The following is a 19,737-nucleotide window of genomic DNA, read 5'->3' on the forward strand; positions in this document are numbered from 1 at the left end:
GCATCCATGCGCTCCCCCACAGTGAGGGGTGCACGGACAGAAGACCTGCGGGCGGAGCTCAACCGCAGGCGTGCGGGTGAGGACGCCCGCATCTCCGTGGAGAGGGCGCGAGAGCGCCGTCTCAACATTGAGGGCCGCAACCTCAACGCCGACTTGGACGTGGTGGCACCCAAGCCCTGGTGGATGGGGTGGGCTGTGATGCGTTGGCGGAGCACATCCGTGCGGTGGTATGGCCATCCAAGTTCCGCCCGCACCTGCCGGAGAAGTACGACGGTACCACTAACCCATCGGAATTCCTGCAGGTGTACGTTACCGCCATCACAGCAGCTGGTGGCAACGACGCTGTCATGACGAGCTACTTTCATATAGCCTTGTCTGGGCCAGCCCGGACCTGGCTCATGAACCTTACTCCTGGGACGATCCAGTCCTGGGAGGAGCTCTGTGCGAGGTTTACTGCGAACTTCGCCAGTGCGTACCAGCAGCATGGTGTGGAGGCCCACCTCCATGCCGTGAGGCAGAAACCCGGAGAGACGCTCCGGGCATTTATCTCGCGCTTCACCAAGGTACGGGGTACCATTCCTCATATCTCCGATGCATCTATTATCACTACATTCCGACAGGGGGTACGTGACGAGAAGATGCTCGAGAAGCTGGCGACGCACGAGGTGGAAAGCATTACCACGCTTTTCTCCCTGGCAGACAAGTGTGCCAGGGCCGCTGAGGGCCGCGCATGGCACTCAGCTCCCCAAGACGGAGACACCAAAGCTGGTGGCTCCGGTGCTACCGCCCAAGGCGGTGGCAAGAAGAAGAAGAACAAGCTGCTGCGGCAGCGGCTGGGGGCCAGATCGCGCATGGCAAGCGTCCGTGCCCGCAGGGTGGCAGCGGAGGTACATGCCCGGTGCATCCCACCGCACGCCACAGCACCGCTGACTGCCGCGAGATCCAGAAGCTCGCCAAGCGGGTCAATGGGCGGTGTGAGCAGTCCTCCAAGGACGGCTCACACCCTCCTCGACAACGGCCTGCCAAGGAGAAGGCCTCCGACAGCGGGGCCGCGGCCGGGGAGAAGGAGCTGGGGTACCAATCCCCCGCTCGGGAGCTGAAGGGCGTGTACCACGACGACAACTCTGACTCCGACAACGACGACCGCCGCAAGAAGCTGTACGTAATGTACGGCGGAAGCTGGGAGCTTGTCTCCCGGCGGGACGTGAAGACCCTTCGCCGAGATGTCCTTTCGGTGAAGCCGGGGGTCCTGAAGGCGGCGCCGCACCAAAGGTGGATGAACACCACCATCTCCTTCGGGCCATCCGACTGCCCAGAGAATATGGCAGGGGCTGGTGTACTACCTCTAGTCACCACTCCTGTCATATCCAACGTGAGGCTCTATCACGTGCTGATCGACGGTGGGGCTGGCCTCAACATCATCAGCTATGCAGCATTCAAGGAGCTGCAGATCCCGGAGTCCAAGCTGACTCCCTCTCGCCCATTCTCCGGAGTGGGCCCACATCCAGTGTTCCCTCTGGGGAGCATCACACTGCCGGTCACGTTCGGGACCGAGGAGAACTTCCGCACATAGAGCGTTCTGTTCGATGTTGTGGAGGTGAACCTCCCGTTCAACGCCATCATTAGCCGGCCGGCACTCTATCGCTTCATGGCCATTGCCCATTACGGGTATTTGGTCTTGAAGATGCCTTCCCCTGCCGGTGTCCTCACCGTGCGGGGTGACCGCACCGCTGCCGTCGCTGCAGTTGAGAGACTGCATGCTCTGGCGGCAGAGGCTGCACGATCCGAGGAGGACCCATCCACCTCGCAACCCAGGGCGCCTGCAAAGTCAACTAAGGTTCAGCCGTCTGATCCGGATGATGTTCCCGTAAAGACGGTGCAGATCGGAGCGGACTCCACCAGGACCACCCGCATCGCGGGGAACTTGGTGGAGAAATAGGAAGGCGCGCTCATCGCTTTCCTCCGGGCAAATGTGGACTTGTTCGCCTGGGAACCGTCACAGATGCCCGGGATCCCCAGGGAAGTGATCGAGCACAATCTGAGGATCTACCCTGACGCCACGCCGGTGCGCCAGAAGCCTCGGAAGCAGTCTGTTGAGCGCCAGAACTTCATCCGCGAAGAAGTCCGCAAGCTCCTACACGCTGACTTCATCGAGGAGATCCACCACCCCGAGTGGTTGGCCAACCCAGTCGTCGTCCCAAAGGCCAACGAGAAGCTTCGGATGTGCATCGACTACACCAGCCTCAGCAAGGCATGTCCTAGAGACCCTATCCTCTTCCACGTATCGATCAGATCGTGGACTCCACCTCCGGGTGCGACCTTTTGCCTTTCCTAGATGCGTACTCTGGTTTCCACCAGATTCAGATGTCTAGAGAGGATAGGAAGCATACTATTTTTGTGACAGTAGATGGGTTTTATTGTTATATTGTCATGGCATATGGTCTACGGAATGCCTTAACCACGTTTGTACGAGCTATGAACAAAACTTTCTATAATCTAGTCAGAGATATTGTTGAGGTGTATGTTGATGACATTGTGGTCAAGACCAAGGTAGGGTCCACACTAGTTGAAGACCTGTCCCTCGTCTTCAACCGACTGCGCGCCACGCGCACGAAGCTGAATCCCAAGAAGTGCATCTTCGGCGTCTCGGCAGGAAAGCTTCTAGGTTTCCTGGTCTCACATCAAGGCATCGAGGCAAACCCAGCCAAGATCATGGCGATCGAAGCGATGAGGCCTCCTGGCCGCATCAAGGACGTCAAGAAGCTTACTGGATCTCTCGCCGCCCTTAACCGCTTCATATCGAGGCTGGCTGAGAGGGCCCTCCCCTTCTTCAAGCTATTGAGGAGGTCCGGTCCATTCTCTTGGACCAAAGAGGCAGAGCAAGCCTTCCAGGAGTTGAAGCAGCATCTCACCTCACTGCCAGTATTGGTGGCTTCAGAGCCCGGTGAGACGTTGTTTCTGTATCTTGCTGCGTCCCCAGAGCCGAAAGGACGGAGCAAGCTCGCCAGGGGAACACCAGAGTCTCCCCGGCCAAGGATGGTGAGCCAGATCCCGGACACGGGGGCCCGTCAGCCTCACCTCTGCCTGAAGGTCCGGACCCCGGACAAGGGGGTCCGGAGGAGCCTCGTCCCAGTGGGAACCCAGAACCGCTGGGGGCCCAAGGACCTGACATGGTAGATAAGGGCGAGTCGGACCCGGCCACCAGGGCCCAGTCCATCCAAAAGCCAGTCTACTACGTCAGCGAAGTCCTCCACGAGGCGAAGACCAGGTATCTTGAGACGCATAAGCTTATCTATGCAATACTTATTGCATCCAGGAAACTGCGCCACTACTTCCAGGCACACCGAGTTGTCGTAGTGACCTCTTACCCGTTAAGAGCGATCCTGCACAACTCCGACGCCACGGGCAATATCGCCAAGTGGGCAGCAGAATTGGCTGAGTTCCAGTTGGACTTCCAACCTCGCCATGCTGTCAAGAGCCAGATCCTGGCTAATTTTATAGCGGAGTGGACTCCTTCCCCAAGCAATTCTGGGGGTCCGGACTTCAACGCCGGACCCCCGGAGCCGGAAATAAGGACACCAGTCTTCACTGAGCCCCACTGGACACTCTTCTTCGACGGGTCCGTTCGTGAGAAGTGGGCTGGAGCTGGTGTGGTCCTCATCGACCCAAACGGAGATCAGCTGAAGTACATGGTGCACCTTGAGTTCAAGTCCACCAACAACATGGCGGAGTACGAAGCCCTGATCTTTGGCCTGACACAAGCCCTGTCTCTCGGGGTCCGGCAGCTTTTGGTGAAGGGGGACTCTTAGCTAATCATCAAGCAGGTCCGAGGGGATTGCAGCTGCAACAATCCCCAGCTCGCGGCATACCTCATCCACGTGAGGAAGCTCGAGAAGGACTTCGACGCCTTGGAACTGCAACATGTTCCCCGCAAACTCAACTCAGCAGCAGATGATCTCTCCGCGAGAGCATCTACCTGGGCATCCGTCCCCGAGGGCGTCTTCGAAAGACGGTTGCTGAGACCTACCGCCCAGCCTGCCGAACTTGGGGAAGGGGATCAAGCTAGCACCTCGAAGCTAGCGGTCCCGGTGGCATACCACCTGTGGTGCCCGCTCTGGGTTGTGAGCTCTGTCGAGGATCCTGGAGACCTCGTGGAGTCACTCCCACCTGCTCAGGGAAGCCCCGATGCATGGATCTCCGAGATCCGGGGCTACCTGAAGGACAACATCATCCCTGATGACGATGTGTCCGCTGAGCGCATAGTCCGATTGGCTAAACGCTACGCGGTGGTAGAAGGAGATCTCTACCGCCGTGGCGCCAATGGTATCCTCATGCGGTGCATTTCCCAGGGAGAGGGCCGCGAATTGCTCGCGGAGATCCATGGAGGCGAGTGCGTAAGTCATTCCTCATCTCGCACGCTTGTTGGCAAGTCCTTTCGGCATGACTTCTACTGGCCGACAGCACTCCAGGATGCGGCTGAGCTGGTAAAGTCCTGCAAAGCATGCCAGTTCCATGCAAAGCAAATACACACACCGGCTCAAGCTCTGCAAATGATTCCGCCCTCATGGCCATTTGCCGTGTGGGGTGTGGATATCCTGGGGCCTTTCCCCCGGGCCGTCGGTGGGTACCGGTTCCTCTACGTCGCCATCGACAAGTTCACAAAGTGGCCGGAGGTTACCCCTATGGTGAACATCACCAAAAAGTAGGCAGTCGCATTCCTCAAGTCCATTGTGTGCAGATTTGGCATCCCAAACCACCATCATTGCGGACAACGGGACCCAATTCAAAAGCAGACTCTTCCAAGAGTACTGCGAGGACATCGGCATCCAGCTATGCTTTGCGTCCGTGGCACATCCCCGCAGCAATGGACAGGTTGAGAGAGCGAATGCAGAGATCCTCAGGGGACTCAAGACCCGCACCTACAACTGCTTGAAGAAGCATGGTGCCAAATGGGTTGATGAGCTTCCGTGCGTACTATGGGGCAACCGGACCACACCCAACCGAGCCACCGAGGAGACTCCATTCTTCCTGGTCTACGGGGCCGAAGCATGCCTTCCCCCAGAAATTCACCTGGGCTCACCACGGGTCCAGGCTTTTGACGAGTCCATGCAGGAACAGCTACGGCTTGATGATGTGGACTTCGTTGACGAAAGAAGACGGCGAGCAGCAATCCAAAATGCACGCTACAACCAGGCGCTCCGGCGCTATCATCAACGGTTCGTGCACAGTAGAGAGCTCCGGGCTGGTGACCTCGTCCTGAGACAGATCCTGAACCGAGTAGGGCTCCACAAACTCTCCCCCAGCTGGGTGGGGCCCTTCAAGGTTACAGAGGTATGCCGGCCCGGATGCGTTCGCCTTGCCACAGAAGATGGAGTGCCGCTGTGCAACCCATGGAACATAGAGCACTTGCGTAAGTTTTACACTTAGGCAGAGCAGGGAAATGAATTTTTCCTTTGTAATAAGATAGAGTCAGCGTGCGGCCCAGAGCGGTTGGGGTCCGCCCCCGTAAACCCGACCTCTAGCATCCATCGCACCAACGACTAGCATTAACGCGCGGTCCAGAGCGGTAGAGGTCCGCCCTCGTAAACCCGGCCTCTGGCATCCATCGTGCAAGCCATGTATATCAGATTGCAAAGGAAGGATTTACCCCGGTTCTGTCTTTGTGTAAAAATTTTATTTCGTATTTCGATTCTCAAGATTTTACTTTTCTAACCCCTGCGCGGACTTCTACTCTTGTCGCTACAACAACGATCTGTATTGAGTTGAGGCAGGTCAGGATGTGCTCCGCCACCATCCGGATCAGCTTGCGGCCCTCGGTCTCAAGCTGACCAGTAAGGACCGGCTCCAGACGCCGGAGCCTATCCGAAGCGGAGTTTAACACTGGGAGTGCGTCAGCAATCGAAGCTGACGGCTCCGCCACTTGGATTGGGCTCAATCCAAGTGGCACCAGTGCTAAGCTCGCTTCGGTCGCCCAGTCAGCGATTCGATGGGCCCCCGCGCGCTGGTCCTCATGGAGCTTCCGGACCGCCTCCTGGTCCGCCTCGTGCACCCGGGTGTCCAGAGCTGCCTTGGCCGCTTCCACCTCGCAGGACCTCTCATCGAGCTCAGCCTTCCTCTTCTCCGCTGACTCCTTCTGCTTTTTGAGGGAGTCGCGCTGGCGCCCAAGCAGCTTCTCCATGTTGGCCGTGAGGGACTCCCGCTTATCGAGGGACTTCCGGTTCTCCTCCAGCTCCGCCTCGGCAACAGCTAGCTTGCTGGCCCTCTCCTGCAGTTGCTCGCGCCATCCCTGCAGAGTTGCAGATAGATTGTCGAGCTCCTGCCTCCGGACCTCGAGACCCTGGTTGCGAGTCTCAAGCGCGGACCGTTGGGCCGCGAGGCCAGTCTCAAGTTCGGACTGCTGAGCCGCGAAGCTGACAACCTCCAGGGCAAAGGCCTCCTCCCGCTGCGCAAGGGATTTTTCCCTGCTCGATACTGCGAACTCCCGGTCAAACACCTTCCGAAGGTTGACTCGGTAGGCCTCTTGGTCGTCCTTGAGTTTGGACCGAGCTTCCGCAGCATGGGAGGCTTCAGCCTTCGTGTGCGCTTCCAGGCGGGTGTGCCAGTCGGAGAGGCGCCGGCGTTCGCTTTCTAGGGCAGCCCACTCCCGCCGGAAGGCCGCCTCGGCAGAAGAGGTTGCCTCCTCTATTGACCGCCGGACCTGGACCAGCACCTGGGGGAGGGGAGTCGCTTCCTCCTCCAAGGAACCCTGCAGAAGCTGCCTGCCAAAGACCACCTCCAACTCCTCCTCCGCTATATGATCGGAGCTGGAGGTGGGAGCTTCCGGCGCAAGCATAGGGGCCTCGGTAGCCGTTGTGTTCACCGCTACAGCACTTGCCGCCGCCGCGCTCGCCACCGCCGCTGCGTCGGGTGCGGCTGCGCCCAGCGCTGGTGCCTCCGTCGCCGCTGCGTCGGATGCGGCTGCGCCCAGCCCTGGCGCCTCCGCCGCCGCTGCGTCGGGTGCGGCTGCGCCCAGCGCTGGCGCATCCACCGCCGCTGCGTCGGTCGTTGCTGAGGCTAATGATGGCACGCCTACCACTGTCGCATCGGGCACCACCGGGTTTGCAGAGGTCGCTGCACCCAAGGTTTCCGCACCCGCTGTCGCTCCCACTGTCGCTGTCGAGGCCCTGGTCGCCTGGGCACCGGCCGACGAGCCGGCGATGGTGGAAGAACTGCTTGGGCGAGAGGCCCTGGCAACCAAGAGAACAAGCCTTCAGCAAAAAAAAAATAGGACACCTAGAACAAGGGGAGTGGGCAGAATAACACTAACCCAGAAGCGCCGGGTATCCAGCGACCACGGAGGCTCGATGACTGCTTCTGTTGCTGCCGCTGCTCCCGTGGCGGCGACGGACGCGCAACCCGGGACTGTTCCCGCTGCTGCTCCTGCTGCTGCTCCTGTTGTTGTTGCTGTTGCTGCTCCTGTGGCTGCCGCTGCTGCTGCTGCTGCCGGAGGGAACTATCTCTCGGCGGTGATGGTGGCGGCGCGGTCCCCCCGTAGGACCAGCGATGGCCGGAGGCCCGGGAGCTACCCTGGCCCGCGCCCCCAGCGGTCCTCTGACGCTTCGCGGCGGGCTCCGTGACTGGGGTTCTGTCGCCCCTGAGTAACCTGCGCCGGCCTGCATCTCCCAACGACGCGCCGGGACTGCTCCGGACCTGGCTGGGGCCGCTTGTGGCGGCGCTGCCGGCCACGGCCTGCTTCCCCTTCGTAGTGGGGCCGGACCCCGCGTTGCTCGGAATAGCTTGATCCCCGGACGCGCCAGGGATCCGGAGCCCACGGTTCGGATCGCCTCCGGTCTGGCGTACGGCCAGCCCACCGTCGTCGAGAGTTGGCAGGGTAGCCAGCACCGCCGTCCTCAGGCGTGAGTCCTCGCAGAGGGGGACGACGCCCTGGGGAAGGATCAAATTCTCCGGGATAAAGACTTCTCCCGTCACCGCCCGCACCAGGACCTCCAAGGCTTCCTGGGTCAGGTCGCTCCCCTCTCCGCGGTGGGTCCTGCTGCAGTCATTGAGGCCGGTGAAGCTCCAAGCAGGGCGCGGCCGCTACTTCAGGGGGCTATCCGGCGCTTCAAGAAATCTCCGAGCACGTGCAGCGAGGTGAGGCCGCTCTCCGCTAGCGACCTGATCTTGCCCAGCACGGAGTCGAAATCCGGCTGCAGGGACGGCTTGGCCCTCCAGGATACTCGGTCGGAGGCGGGTCCCTCGGTCGGCAGGGCGAGGCGCTCGTTGGCTTCGGTGGTGGCGATCACCCAATCCTTGCGCCACTCCTCCCACTTCCCGCCAGTGAGGCCGGGAATGTAAGGCGCCGGCAGGTCGCTCCTTGTCTAGAAGTAATATGCCCCCACCTCATCCTTCGCCCTCCCGGACTTCACCAGTATGAAGAAGTGGCGGAAGAGGATGACGCAGGGTCGCACTCCCACGAACATCTCGCACAAATGGACGAAGATGGACGTCAGGACGAGGGAGTGGGGTGTAAGGTGCTGAAGTTGGAGGCCGAAGTCTTCCAGCAGCAACAGCAGGAACGAAGAGATCGGCAGCCCCACGCCGGTGGAAATGTGTGAGGTGAATAGCACAAATTCCCCGGCGCGGAGGTTGCCGAGGGGAACCGAGCCTGCTTGGATCCCCCAGCCAGTCTCCTGTGCACTCCACCCAAGCAGGCGGTGCACCGTGCTCAGCTCTTCCTCGGTCTGGAAACGGCGGGGATGAACAAGGGATGCCATTTCGCTGTGGAAGTGTGGAGCAATCTACGCGAAAGAGCAAAAGGCAAGGGGTGCAAAGGTTGGAAGTAAGAAGACGAATTCGTAAAGGTGACCGCGGTATGCGGTTCGTCCCTTTATAAAGCCTGACCCAAACGGCGCGCCCCGGAACCGTCGCTGCAACCCAAGCGACGCACACGCCATGAGTTAGCCGCCCAATCCTTGACAAGGGGGCCCAGGCCCACCTGTCAGGGAGTGTAAGGATCACCGGGGTGTCCGACCCTAGAGGGGGAGGGGGTGAATAGGGTCGCTAATCGCTTTTTAACCTAGAGCTCAAACTACTTGCATAAGATAAACCTAACACGTCCTACGCATGCTAGTTATGACTAAGGTTTATCTATGCTACTCTCTACTAACCCCTAAAAAGACTTGCAACCTAGCTAATCCTAATCAAACTAACTAGGAAAGTAAAGGTATGCAAGGTAGAGTAAGTGCGGAAACGTAATGCGGTAAGTAAAGAGGTAAGTGCAAGAGGTATGCAAACTCCCGAGTAGACACGGTCATGTAACGTGGTTCGGCATAAACGCCTACGTCCACGGGACACCGAGGCTCTTCCGATCACCGTCTTGCACTACGCCACCAATGGCGATGCCGGCAAGCAAAGGCAAGTGCCCACAAGACACCGAGTCTCGTGCACCGCCACCGTCTCTCTCGGTCACCCGGCCGAAATCCACTACGGAGCTTCTCCACCAAGGAGGGGGCCTCCTCTTCCCCCGCACAAAGTGTCGTTGCCACTCCACACCAAGACGGAGGGTCACACGACAGATCACAAGTTGCTTGCCGCAGCAAGACTTCTCTCAAGGGAGCTCTCGCAAGAACTAATCCCTATTACAAGCACTAAGCACTCTCACAAGTGTGCTTAAGCCTATATGATGTACAATGAAGCTCTATGGTGGTTGGAGATGATCTTTAGCTCTTGTATACTTCCTTGAACTCCAGCACACTCAAATGATGCGGCCTTGGGGGTATATATAGGCAGCACAAGCAAATATAGCCGTTGGAGAAAAGCTGCCAGAAATGTGCTTAACACCGGTTAATCCGATGCTCCCCAAATTGTCATCGTCGGTTTAACCGGTGATACTAAACTGCCCACTGAAAACTAGCCGTTACGTGTACGGGCAATCAACCGACGCAATCGACCGGTGTATGTAATATTAGCGTCGGTTTAACCGGTGAGTGCAACTGTCCTCTGATCCTTGGAAAACAAACTCTCTGGACAACTGCACCGACGCCATTAACCGGTGCATCATCGGTTCATCCGATGTATGCATTTTTCTTGGTCTGCTTCTGCCATTGCACCGACGTATTCAAACTTGCTATCGTCGGTTCATCCGGTGCCAAACCCTAGCCCGCAGGCCATCTCTGTCATTGCACCGATGAGTACATTTTGCCTTACGTCGGTTTAACCGGTGATACTAAAACTCCCAGACGTGCTCAAGTCAATGCACCGACGTGTGTAATTTGCTTGGCGTCGGTTCAACCGGTGACTTGATTTCTTTTAGGTTTCAGGGCGCTGCCCTGAGACCCGCGAGGGGCGGCTCCCCCTCGACCCCCGTCCGCTAACCGGGTAGCGGAACCCCCGTAGGGGCGGCCCTTCGGGCCTAGCTTCGCCTCTCTTCTCTTTGTCATCACTTGAACCTAAAAGCCTGAGTATATCATCTAAGCAAACACATTAGTTCAAGTGTTGCGTGTGTCATCAATAGCCAAAACATTATATTGAAATATGGCATGAGAGGTCATTTTCGCTACAGGGAGGGCGGGTAACCACAAAGGTGTGAAAGGGCGGGATCTGAACCGTCGTCCGCGCGCGAAGCGAGGCGAAAGTTGAGCTGACGTGCGCGCGTAAGCGCTGACGTGACCGGGCTCTTCGGGAACTGCGCTGGTGGTAAATACCCCGTTTACTCCAGCCACAACAATGCCGAGCATCGCGCGCGTGACTAGGTGAACCACAGTGCGTGGGGGCCACAAGTCAGTAAGCCGTAGCGATGTGATGAGGTAGCAACCAACCCGATGGATGGTCAAGGCCGGTCAAGACCCTTGCAGAGAGAAGCTTTAAGCTATGCAGGGCCAAATCGCAGTAGTGGCCCCACCTGCGGGTTCGAACCTCCCCCGAGGTGGGCCCGGGGGCCACTGTCGGTACCCTGTAGTAGGGATACCCACTTCTACTGCAGCAAGGCAGGACCCGCGTAGTCATTCGTAACTACGCGGTAAAGGGCGGAGCAACCGGGGCCCACAGGACAGGCTCTTACCTCACTGGGCCAACGGCCCCGGATCCGCTCCCCGTTCTGGGACGGGTCCGGAGACGCCATGTGTCGCCGAGGAAGGGAAGCTCCGAGCCAGCCACCGAGATCCCGGACCTCTCATAGGGGTCCGGAACCTCCTCACGCCCGTCCGGATCTCCCACGCGCGTAGACCTAACATACTACTGGGGGGTCCGGAGCCACCACGTGTTCCGTGGGCACAGGCGCGAGTCTTCCGCTGGAAGGCTCGCCCACCCACCGCATTCAATGCGGGGGGTTGAGGCGTGCTCTGCCGCCGCGGCTCGCAGGGTAGACCTTGTCAGATCTCACTGTAGACCGCGATTTACCGAGGTACACAGTGCAGCCGCCTGCGCTGCACCCACGCAGAGCCGTCTGCCACATTAATTGGATACGACGGCACGGCTCTATTTCATCATGCCTCCTACGCCGCAAGCTACCAGCCCGTTCAGCTATGTGGCAGGCGACGCCGCTTGCTACGCCTAGCGTCGTCCCGACAAGACAGCACCTGGACACGCCGAACAGGGGATTCCAGGAGCAGGCAAGAAAATCCAGGAGAGAGATCTCCTTCGCCTGCGACGCCATAATGTATGAGCAGTACGATATTTTGTACTACATCGATGGCCCCATCTGTCGGGGACCCAACGGCCATGTATGCGCCTCCCTTGAGATATAAAAGGGAGGCGCTCGCTGTGCACACCAAGGCACGCTAGACTACACACAGTCACACGCTGGACTCAGCTCGAACTCTTCAGTCTTGAGCAATACAACACACAGTAGACGTAGTGTATTACGCTCCGGTGGCCCGAACCACTCTAACCCGGCTGTGTTCATCGAGTTCTTGAGCAAGATCGAACTAGTCGCTAGCTAACCCCCGAGTTCTCATCCTCTGGGCTTAGGCGGGTGCATTCCGCCACCCGGCTGTGGTTGCCACACCACGACAGTTGTCGATTGTATATTGATCGCCGTGGTTCTCGCCGGCCAATGCAAAATCTCTGATGAACAAATCGCAGCAATACAAGACACACCTCCATGTATTACTGAATACAGATGCTCCAAGGTTTACTTATAAGAGAAAACAGCTACTATATTTGAGTGAAGAAATAAAAATGTAAGATTTTGAATGTCTGCATCTGTATTGTGTTTTTGAAAAAGCAAAAGAAAAGGAAACCGACTTTGGATTGGAACGCAGGAGAGTCGAGGCTGAACACGTACAGATGGCAGCGTCGTCCACACAAAACCAACCAATGCGAGAGGCAGGTCAACTCCCAGCAGCACAAGCTAGCCAACAAACAAAAACACTCGTGGTAGCAGCTGCTTTCAACTAGTGGGGCGCCTTTCGCCGAATTATGGCGGCAACCAAATCAAACAGCAGCAACAAAACAAACCAGAGATCGCGGGGCGAGTGCCCGTCCCTCTCCGCCCGCGCACACAGCTAGCGCGCCGCATGTTCTTGCCACCTCCGCTTTGCTTTGCTTGGCTTCGCTTCGCATTGCTTTCTCAGGTAAGAGTTGCCGCGACGGCCACTAGCGCTAGGTTTCTTCCACGCTTCCAAGCTCGTCGTCGACCTAGCAGTCGCATCGATCGGTCGATCGGTGGCGGCGAGCTGCCGGCTGCGCGCGCGCGGCCCCCCTCCACGTGGACCCGGGCGCCTGCGCGCGAGACTTTTCGCTCATTCCCTCTGATCCTCTCCTGCTGCCGCAAAGAAGGAAATCGCTGCTGCTGCTGCTGCCGCCGCACATCGCTCTCGGCCTCCCAATTTCTAAGCCCTCGCCATCCATCCATGATCCATCCATCATCTGCTAGCTTTTCCAGCGTGCGGTATACATGCGCCGGCCTGGGATAAGGGCGGGCTGAACGAAGGGCCTCTGGGCTCTGGTCGATCCGTGCTCAGTGTCTATGGATCGAGGCCTCCGGCAGCTCGATCTCTTCACCACCACGGGCCAGCAGCGCGCACCTGGTCGCGATGCCGACAGGAGGAGAGGCGGTGAAAACTGACGTGCAGCTTCATCCAGGGAGCTGCTTGTGCTTGTCGATCGTGCGAGGAGGGAGCCGGGCCGGGACGGACGGAGCTGTCACGCGCGCGGATGGTGGTGGATGCGCGCGGTTTCGTTTCTTGCAGGGGGAGATGATGCGCGTGGAGCCTAGGGAGCTGTCGCTTTTTTGTGTGTGTATGCTCCAGCTCCAGCAAAGCGAGCAAGGAATTTCGGTTTTTTCCCCCTTTGGGGCGCCCTCCATCTGGGCTGGAATGTACTAAGCTGCTTTGTAAGAAAGGGCAGACGGTATACGTGATGGATACAGGAGGAATATATTCCTTGTTTCCTTCGGTATGAAGACTGCTCGCTCTCGTTGCTTTGTAATAAAACATACCTTCAGTTGAGTATTGGGTGTACGTATTCATATGGGACGCCGGACGCGTCTGTTGAGGGATTTTTTTTTATCTGAGGCCTGAGAAGGGAGACCTGGCTTTGGTTGTTCATTGTGAAAAGCTCTGGAAAAAAAAAGGATTTTCCCGCCTAAAAGACAGGGGGAAGGATGTTTACTCTTTTTATTACTGCTGCTAGGACTTTAGCTGTTGAAGAAATCAATTGTGTGCAGAGCCTTTCGAAGTCACTAGTAGCAGTATCCTCCTCTTCCTCGTTTGAGAGGATCCTTGTTTTTAAAATTTATGGAACCAAAAAACTGACAGCCCACCCCACCTCCCGTGCCGCTAGCGTAATCGGCCCAAAAGCCCAACAACCCCAGAACATTCTCTCGCGAACCCGATCGGGGCTGGCGGGCCGCCCGGGCTTCTTCGACCCGCCACGGCGACAGCGCCCGTGGACCGCGTGGATCCTATATATCTTCTGGAAGATTTTTTCTTCATCATCTTCCACTGTTTGAGATTCGTGCAAACAACCACAACCTTTGGATCCATCTCAAACCCTAAATTCATCTCTCTTTCCTAACCTTCTCTTTTCCCCACCCGTCGCCGTCTGCCCGTGCTGCGCCGCCGCCGCCGCGCCGCGCCCCGCGTTCGGTCCACCGCGAAGTCGTCGCACGCACCTCCGCGCCATGCCTCGCGGCCGCACGCGCCCCCGTGCAGGCCTCCGCGTGGTGCGTCGTTGCCGTGCGATGCCTCGCTGCCGCGCGCCGCTGCTTGCGCGCTGCTGCGCACTGGCCTGCTCCGCGCCGCCCGCGCCGGCGCCGGAGAAGAAGGCGCCCAAGTCGCCGGAGAAGAAGACGCCATGTTCAACTTTCAATTTTAATATTTTCAACATTCCGTAACTCCAATTTCAACATTCCGTATTTACAGTTTCAACAATTCGAAGTTAAATGTTGAACATATTTATAAAAAATGTTGAGGTGATTCTGTTGAAATGTTGAACTTGTTTGCAACAAGTAATTGGACCAAATGGGCTTTAAAGATGAAAGACTTATTTACCTTCCACAAAATATATAGGAGCCCCCCAGACCGTGAGGTCCGTGATCTCGACCGTGACGCGTCCAAGAGACGAACTAAAATGAAATATCAATGTAATTAAATAGCTGACTAAAACACCCATAGGACAGCCACTTGCATTCCCAGATGGAGCAGCTGCGGTGCCAACGCGGTAGCTGTTTATTTTTCAGCATTTTGACTTTATGAGCACTTAAAAACACAAAGGGGGGGGGGGGGGGGGGGGCACAGCACCAAGCCACCTTTATTTCAAAAGTCTACTATGATACATTTACCAAGATCCAAATTCTGATCCAACATTGTTGACTACAACTTCCAATTTCTTTACTTTTTTTTATGGGTGTAATTTCTTTACCTTTTCCAACAAAACAATAGTTCGCAAAACTCCCAAATATGCCTCGCAATCCTGTCATTAACAACCTTGGAAAAGAATGCCTCCCAAATAAGCTCAGGTCTAAAATCTTTCATCATTTTGCTATCTCCAGAGAGGTGTAAGCAGTTCAATTATGTGCAGCCCTAAGCTTCCTCTGCCGATGACACAGGCAGACCGGTTGCTGCTGCGGACCTCTGGGATTCTAGCTTCGCAGAAACCTCAACAATGACCAGCCTTGACAACAGCAGACCCGCAACGAGCGCAGCAATCATCAGCATTGCGAAGACTGCAGTCCAGCTCTTAGCAGAGATGTAGCCCGTCATCAAGGGGCCAACTGCAGCACCAGCTGAGCCTGTCCCATCTATGATCGCTGTCACAGTGGCCAAGGCCCGGGAGTTACCTCTCAGGGAGCTATGTGTACCGAGGTCTGCAGAGACCGCGGTGGTTATGAGCGCGTAGGGGCCATTCACGAGCATTCCGGTGATGAACATTAGGACGATGTTCCAGTAAAGCGAGATGCTCCCGTATATGCGGTAGAGGAACAGTGCTGGTATCGCAGTAAATGTGAAACTTGCTGCTGTCAGTGCCCGGGCATCCAGGCGGTCCGAGATGTGGCCAGCAAGGATGCCGCCTATAACACCGCCCAAATCAAACAACGTTGATAGGGCTCCAGCAGTCGAGTCTGACAAATACTTTCCACTGACAGCTGGGAGGAAGAAACAGGATGGTAAAACAGTCAGTTAATAGGTAGAGCAGAGTAGCGGACTGAAGTCAGTTGTTCACCACATATTAGCATACTAAGGCTGACTCCAACAGCATACCCAAATGCGAACCCAAACCCAAAATAGGTTCGGCACAGTGCATTTGGGTATCAAAATCCCCCTCCAACCGACGACGCAAACACCGGACTCATTTTGCGTCGCAGCCGATGGGCGACGCAAAATTGCGTCCCTCTCCACTGCGACACATTCGTCCAGTGGTGGGCCCGCGACATGGCGCAGCCGGCGCTTCCAGGCACCGCGGCGGGGCGAGGCGGGCTCGTGGCGGCGCTTGCAGGGTCCGCGAGGCGAGCCCGTGACGGAGCTCGGCGGCTCGGCGCTCGGCGGGAACCTCGGCGGCTCGGCGCTCGGCGGGAACCTCGGCGGTCGGAGCTCGGCGGGGACCTCCTCGGCCGGCGCGGCGAAGCAGCCTCGCGGCGCGGTGGGTCCATGGCGGCCGGCGCTCGACGGGGACCTCGGCGGTCGGAGCTCGGTGGGGACGTCCTCGGCCGGCGCGGCGGGTCCATGGCGGCCGGCGCTCGACGGGGACCTCGGCGGTCGGAGCTTGGTGGGGACCTCCTCGGCCGGCGCGGCGAAGCAGCCCTGCGGCGCGGCGGGACCATGGCGGCCGGCGCTCGACTCGTGGCGATGGAAGGCGTCCGGCAGCGCTCGCACGCGCAGAGCCCCGCGGCGGCGCTCGCCTGCGCCCGCGGTGGCTGCCGGCAGCGCTCGCCCACGCGACGACCTGCGGGTCCGCGGCGGCGCGTGACCGGCCCGGCGAGGCGGGTCCGCTGCGGCGCGCGACTGGCCCAGCGAGGCGGAGCGCGGCCGGCGCGGCGAGCCTGCGGTGGCTGCCGGCGAGGCGAGCCCGCGGCAGCCGGGGCAGCAGTTCCAACTGCGAGATTTGGCGGCGCTCGGTTGGGCGACGTTGCGGTGCGCGAGGTGGAAGAAAGAGAGCGACGGGAGGAAGGGGACGGGAGGATGGGTCCTCTGTTTTTGCGTCGCTTGTTGGAGAAGAAAATATTTGGGTACCTGACTTCTTCACTGTGCGTGACCCAAACCTTGGAATAGGTAGCTGGTTTGGGTCTCTGTTGTTGGAGACAACCTAAGATGTGCATGTAGCACTAGCCTTTTTTAACAGCTATAAGCACAAATTCCGCAGACAGTATACTCTGCCAGGAGTACCATCACAGTTGAGATTATACCAGTAACCTCGGACTTCTATTGGCCACAGTGCAAAAGAGATGACACAGTTGAAAGAAACACAATTTGTAAACCCAAATATTGGGATGAGTAATAGATTTTGGCCAGATCATAGCCTAAAATGTATCTCGTTTATTGATTCAATGGATGAGTTGTAGATTTTGACCAGATCATAGCCTAAAATGTATCTCCGATTCAATCTGACGAGTACTTGATGAGTCATGGCATGTAAGGTTATGTAATACCTACTATCAGTTTGTTCCCTCTGTTTTTTTTTTTGACGCCTATCAGTTTGTTCAGTGCTATCATTCTGTCTTCGAACACTGTCCCCTAAAAGCCTACAGCATCACAACATCAAATGTACATATCATGTGCATGTTCCAACGACTCTTGTCGCGGGCTGGCTCCCACCTGGGAATCCTGGGTTTGGGTCTATCCCGAGTTGCTTCTAGCTTGCAAATCAGTTTAGAAAGTTTAGGCTCTATCGGTCTATCTCTTTCGTCTCAGTTCTTTCCCTGCCTGGGTCTGTTTCTGAACTTACCAAACTCTGTAATTCCATTTCTCTTGGAACGGAATTGGGGATGAGCCTCATTTCGGAAAAAAAAAGTGCCTGTCCCAACTAAATTTTTTTATGCAGTACAAACTAAACTATGGCTATTCTTGTGAGTTGTCCAAAACAAAGAAGAGAAATTGCATGATTAGTTCAACTAACCTGTGTGGCTTATATAGAAAGGAAGCCAATATAGGAACGTGTAGGCAACTAGCTTGCAGAAAAACAGGCAGAGAGCAAATGGCACTACTCCAGGAATTCTCAACGCCTCAACAAATCCCACTGGCTTTTCTGTTACTTCTGTCCGTCCTTCCAATAAAGGGGTGCCTATTTAATTCTTACTAGAATCCTTCAAATGGCCATCCTCTCCGATAGCTTCAGGACCAGCAGGCAAGAACAGGAACACAATGAGCCCAACTAATGCAATCATAACACCAGGAACAACAAATGACCAGCCCCACCCAAACTTCAGGAGAGCAGCTGCTATCAGAGAGCCTGATATGTTCCCTACAGAAGTATGAGCATTCCAAATTCCCATGATTAGTCCCCTCTTTTTCTTCCCAAACCAATTGCCGACAACTGCTACCACTGATGGCCACCCAGTTGACTGAAACAGGCCAGCGATCAATTGAATGCCCAAGAAATAGTAGAAGTTGTGTATATTCAGCCAGTATCCAGCTCCAAAAGCAGCCGTAAACAAGCCAGTTCCTATCATTCCAATGGTCAGAAGGATCCTCAGATCCACTCTGTCACCTATATGGCCAACAAAGAACATGCCAATTGCATAAATTGCAAGAAATGCCAAATCAATATCCCAAAGCAACGCAGTGCCATTTCTGGAATCAAACGGTGCCCAACCACCATAGAGCACCATGTTGCTCTCAGCAGTATGCAATTTACCAATATTCAAGCATCTAGGCCAGTGCAACAAGCCTAGGTTTGACGTCTTGGGATCAAGAACACCCTTAACAACACTAGTTGTTTTTCTTGCTGCATGGTAGCTAGAGTAAGAAAAGAATGTCAATACCAAGACAAGGGCCTGACATGTCCTGAGCGATAGGGGACTCCCCTGAACACACTCGAAAAGATGAATTCCAGGAGGCTTTGTGCTACGCATTGTTACTGCTGTATCTAGTTGGAACACATGAGCTAAGCAGAATTCAGCTCCTCTGCAATGGTAGAGCCTGGAAGAGACTGACTAGCAGTCTAGCATGTAACATCCTAATGCAGTACTTGAGTGCATGCCATCTACAAAGGGCAAGAACACCAAACATCAGAATTCCGGTAGTGACTGGAATATTTTTTTTTAAAAAAAGTGATGTACTTTCACGTATGAAGCAATTCGTAAGGAAATTTTCGCATTATAATTTAGCAAAAATCAGCAGACAGTAGTGATTCGCCTTTTATTTCCATATAAAATACAGGTAACTAGGTAAGACTCATCAGATGCAAGCCTGTGCCCATCTTGAATCAGTCATTTGCCAGAGTCTATTCTTAATTTAGTGGGCAAGATACAAGAAGTAAGTTGGACATGCTAAAGCAGGCAATCCTTTTTGCACTGCTCTAGGATTAAACAAGTGTTTCAACCCCGAAGTGGTTTTGAATCCGAGATCAATGAATCAATCAGTTTGAATCTTGATTTTTAGAAGGCAAATTTACACTGGAAGCCAAAGACAGGACTAATCCATTATCTCATCAAAACTACCCTAACACGTACACAGGTAAAGAAATCTATATTTGCAGGAAAGGAGAACAAGAACATAACCCCCAATCAGTTACCTCCATGAGATGCGGCTCCACTGAAGGCGTCCGATCGAGGGGAAAGAACAATGCGGAGGGCACCCACACGTAGCGCCGTGGCTTCCTCGAGGGATGAGGAGCTCACGGCTGGCCTGCCCGCCGGGTGATCAGTACAATGCTGGGGTAAGGTGAGGAGGTTGACGGAGATTCTCTCCACGCCTTCTTTGTCTGGTTTCTTAGGGGTTTGCCCACTTTGCCTGGGCACCTGCCATCGCCTTCCTTTTCTAGAGGCAACCAGTTTGCTCTAGAAGTAGATCACTGGTTCTGATGGACACGTCACACACTTGTTGGTTTTTTGTGATCCTAAACGACCAATATCACTAAATCACGCAAATGGTTAGGTCTGATTGAGACAGGGAAGTGTGAAAAAGGTTCATGAATAATGATAACCTTTCTTACTCTGTTCTGTTTGGCTGGCTACGGCTGGTGGCTGGCGCTGATATGTGGCGAGAGAAAAATACTGTTTGATATGTGGCGAGAGAAAAATACTGTTGGCTAGCTAGTGCTAGTGGCTGTTGCTGATTTAGTGTGAGAGAAAAATATGAACAAAAATAGAGTGCAAACCAA

The 19,737-nt window shown here is 55.9% G+C and overlaps 1 pseudogene; it reads right to left on the reverse strand.

Annotated features, from left to right (window-relative positions):
- Positions 1-14,734: 14,734 nt before the first annotated feature.
- On the reverse strand, positions 14,735-19,437 carry LOC120711794 (annotated as a pseudogene).
- Between the last annotated feature and the right edge of the window lie 300 nt (positions 19,438-19,737).

Source organism: Panicum virgatum, chromosome 1K (assembly GCF_016808335.1).
Source record: "Panicum virgatum strain AP13 chromosome 1K, P.virgatum_v5, whole genome shotgun sequence".
NCBI lineage: Eukaryota > Viridiplantae > Streptophyta > Magnoliopsida > Poales > Poaceae > Panicum > Panicum virgatum.